Here is a 4,945-nt window from a genome sequence, read left to right as displayed (position 1 = left end):
AGTTGACTTGGACTTTGACTTTGACTTTGACTTTGACATTCGAAAACACGGGGTGTTACACTATTTATACTAGAAGAGGTTGGACTAGGATCATGACAGGTGTTGGAACTGATGTAGGATCACTCCAGGTGTTATTGGACGTGTCATGAGCAGCGGTGGCAAAGATGCAGAGAAACTTGGCCTCCAAACAAAAATCTGCCACTGGCAGTCCCTTATGGACCGGAAGGGATAAGTCCTTGCGGTCCGTAAGGACCTTATACGCACACAGTTTTCAACAGGCTTACGGACCGTAAACCATAAGGCTTTGCGGCCCGTATCCGCTATTTAAAAACCAAAATAAACCATGCTTGCAGTTCGTAAGCACAAAGGCTTACGGTCCGCAAAGGGTCACTTAGAGGCAATAATTTGGCATGTTGACACCTTTAGTCCCTCCACATTCAAACTTTCATAATTTGACAAAATTAGTCCCTCTCATCCAATATTAAGCACATTTGAGAGTGGACACGTGTCTTTAAATAATTTGACACGATTTTACGAGGTGTACACAAGATTGGATTCGAACTGGGAGAAAATGTATATACGAAGAGGAGGAGGAATGTGAAAAATTCGACGAGTTCACAAAAGGTAAATATCATTATTTTGTTAATTCTATTCATTTATCTTTATTAGTTGCTAACACTTTGAGAGGATGAAGATCGAATGAAGTTTGAAGATGTTTATTTTAATTGTTAACACACCAATGGTTGGAATTGTTTTATTTAGAGTTCGTTTTATGTTTTAAAACTTTTTATTGTTGTTACTTTTATTTTGGATGGTTTGAACTTGAATGTTGCAACTCTTACTTATATGTTTTGAATGGTTGGATTGATTTTTATTGAATTGTTAATTTTAGGATTTAATTAACAACCGGTTCCTGTGAGAACCGTTTCCACAAGAAATATTTAATCTAGTTCTAAACCAAATCGGAACCGTTAAAATACGGTTCGGTTCCGGTTCTTATTTTTAACATTAAACGGTTCTGGTTCGGTATGGTTCTGAACCGTTGCACAACCCTAGTTACCTGAAGAAATGGCAGGAGTACATGATGTATTTCATATACGTAACCTAAAGAAATGTTTAGCCGACGAATCATTGATAGTACTCATTCAAGACATAGAGGTAAATGAGAAACTGAAGTTTGTGGAAAAGCCAATACAAATTGAAGATAGAAAGATTAAGAATCTCAAGCATAAGAGGTTAGTTCTAGTCAAAGTAAAATGGGATTCAAAAAGAGGACCAGAATACACATGGGAACTAGAATCAGATATGAAACGAAAGTATCCTTACTTATTCCAGTAAATCTCGATGACGAGATTTAAAACAAGGTAGGGAGGATGTAATAATTCCCAAAACACCTTATAAGGACCTCCGATCGCAACCCCGGACTTGTACGGTGCGAACCAGTACGAAAAACAAAGAAACTAATGACTGGATTCTCAGGAGACACGCGGGGGTACCCCTAAATCTTCCGCGTGTCGCTAAGGAGTACCAAGACACGTGTGACTCGAGCGCGACGTGTGGCGGGGCTATACGAGCAACGAAGCCTGTCTAGGCAAATTACGCTGCCCAAGCGACATACGGGGGTGTCCCCGGGAGCTGGGGAGACGCGCAGGTGGGTCCGGGTTGACCTATAAATTCAGCTACGAGGGACTCAAGTTTCTGCACAAAAACGAAATCATTTCATAAAACTCTGCTCTCGTTCTACTTGTTTTATTCAACACCCCTCCCCTAAACCTGCGAAACTCTGCCCCGTTGTAAGTGTTTTAACCATGATCACTGATTCGATACCTTGTCTAATCGATCTGAAACCCAGCAACGGATGCCAAAGTGCTGCCTGAATAAGGCTATACTATAACAACCCTCAAAAAACACCCCATAACACTCCATAATTGAAAAACCAAACCCGTATAACCTTACTTTAATTAAGAAACCCAATAAAATAATGATTTTGTTCCGTCGCGGGCCGCGACTGACAACAGGGAGACCTCTCGCGTGGCGCGAGAGGCTCGTTTCTTTCTGGTTACGCTTTAAGCCACGTGTCGTCCACGTGTTTGATCTACTTGGTGACTAGGCAACCCTAGCCGTAGCTAAAGTGGCCTCGCGGGGCACGATAGGATGGCAAGGGGCCGATCGCGGGGCGCGAGAAGCTCCAAAAACTCCTATAAATTGAGCAGACATGCCTCAGTCCCAACTCGCTCAATCTTTCTTCTCTCTCTATAATGTTACACAAAATTTAAAGCTAAAATACCCCCGAAATCACGAAGCTTTGCCTCGTTGTAAGTGTTTTAACCCTTTATCACTAATTCGATACCCTGACCGATTAATCTGGAACCCAGCAACTGATGCCAAAGCGCTGCTTGTTTAGGGTTATGCTTTGTAAACTGAGTTGGGGTTTTGTCTCGTGATGTATTGGTTAAATTGAATTGGATTATTATACTAACACGCGTGCAATGCATGTTTTTAATAGGAACACAAGAAAATAATCAGAAAATATCACCAGGAAGCCTATAGAAAAACCTAAGCTTACAATGTGAGTCATTCTCTATTTTCATCAAATTGTTTACAAAACCCTAAATGTTTTTCAATTATACTTACAGTAGTTAAGTCTTTGTATTCTACAAATTACTGTCAGTATGTGGGGTTTTGTATACACTACTTGTCAAGCGTTGCTATTGGACAAAGAGTTAGCCAATAGTAATATGACCACAGTCATTGTAACTGCCAACATGACAAATACTGATTGAGTGTTTGGTAGATAAAAACATTGTAATATCCTTCTTAGGGTGGGAGTTGGCTACAAAGTCTATTTTTCCTACAAAGTGTAAAAAGTCAAAAAAAATACCACAATGTCAATCATAAAACACACTCAAAACGCACAAATAACAAAGTGAAGATTATTAAAACGCCATATTTGTGGGTTTTGTGTTGTGTTTTGATTGATGAGGCTTGGATTATTGAATGACTAACATTAGTGTGCTTTATGTTTATTATCATGGTGTGTTTTATATTCGTAGTTCTACGATAGCGTGTTTGAAGTTTTTATGGACTGTTAGGGTTTGGATATTATGTTTTAGTGATCTTCACTCAGTTATTTGTGGGTTTCGAGGGTGTTTTATGGCTGAAAAAGTGGTGTTTTATGACTTTGTACACTTTGTAGGAAAATTCGACTTTGTAGCCGAACCCCACCCAAACCATCTTAATACTGTAAAGTATAACATCATGTTTTTACAAAATGGAATGAACTCGCTAGTATTTCTTGCTGATAAAATGTTTTTAAAACGCATTTCAGGTAACTTGATGTGAAGCTATTAAGAAGCCAGTTATGGAGCACTGAAGGCTTAAATAAAGTGGCTATAAAGTTACCTAAAAGAAAAAGTTATATTTTCAGCAACTAGGGTTTATCCCTATAAAGATATTATAAATGAAATATGGGTTTTTATCCCATTTGTTTAATACAAAAAGTTTGGTGTTTTGCAAACTCTGAATTTATTTCCTAACTACGATCCTGATGTTTTAATTCCGCTGCAAATTTAATAAACACCGATACCACCGGCTCATGCTCGCGGCTCCCGCTCCTGGGGTGGGGTCGGGAGTTACGATAGAAGGTGGTATCAGAGCCACTGGTTTAAGCGATTTAGGTGTTCTTTTAAATACCTAAACTTTAAACACTTGTGTTAGGAAATATCCATAACTTATGTGTTATTCTGTGTAAATATGTACATTATGATTTTATGTATTTTGATGATTTTTGAGTTCACAATATGAGTTATTAAAATACCTCTGATGCTTATCGTCACCTGTCCCACTCTCCAATAGATGAAGGACCATCCAATCCAGCATCAATACGTAGCGGATTCTGAGGATACTTTTGTTTTTAGAGCCAAATCCGAAGATGCATTTCCTCATAAGAAAAGAGATGGTTTAGTAAAGAGAAAAGGGTGAGAATGAAAAGAATGAGGAATATCCAAAAACAAGCCACAATAAGAATAGCTGAGGGAACTGCCCAAATTCCAATAACTTTACCTCTGTGGGAGGAACTGGATAGGAAACTAGCAAACCTTGACATGTTTCAAACTGCAGAAAATATTCTAGATCTAAACCATGTAGTAGCACTTGAACCACAACTCTTACCTTTAATAGAATTTTCTTACCACAACAGCTATTATACCAGCATCAATGCTGCACCATTTGAAGCCTTCTATGGACGAAAATGCCAAACACCATTGTGTTGGGCAGAGATTAGAGAAAAGCAATAGTCAGGTCCTAAAATTGTACAAGAAACAACTGACAAAATTATTCAAGTCAAGGAAAGACTGAAAGCAGCTCGAGAGTGTCAGAAGAGTTATGCAGATAACAGACGAAAACCGTTGGAATTTCAAGTTGGAGACAAGGTTTTATTAAAAGTCTCACCATGGAAAGGAATTGTAAGATTTGGTAAAAGAGGAAAGCTAAGCCCAAGGTATGCTGGACCTTTTAAAATTATCAAACGAATAATGCCAGTAGCTTATCAGCTACAGTTACAAGAAGAAATGGCAGGTATACATGATGTAGTTCATGTATGTAACCTCAAGAAATGCCTAGTAGATGAATCCTTGGTGATACCTCTTCAAGACATAGAGGTAAATGAAAAAATTAAGTTTGTAGAGAAGCCCATTCAGATTGAAGATAGAAAGATCAAGAATCTCAAGTATAAGAGATTAGTTCTGGTCAAAGTGAAGTGGGATTCAAAGAGAGGACCCGAATACACATGGGAGCTAGAATCTGAAATGAAAAGAAAGTATCCATACCTATTCTAGTGAATCTCGAGGATGAGATTTAAATCAAGGTGGGGGAGAATATAACAACCCTCAAACAACACCCCATAACGCTCCATAATTGAAAAACCAAATCCGTATAACCTTAATTT

The sequence above is a fragment of the Helianthus annuus genome, chromosome 9, assembly GCF_002127325.2.
Source record: "Helianthus annuus cultivar XRQ/B chromosome 9, HanXRQr2.0-SUNRISE, whole genome shotgun sequence".
In the NCBI taxonomy this organism is placed as follows: domain Eukaryota; kingdom Viridiplantae; phylum Streptophyta; class Magnoliopsida; order Asterales; family Asteraceae; genus Helianthus; species Helianthus annuus.
This window is presented reverse-complemented; position numbering follows the sequence as displayed.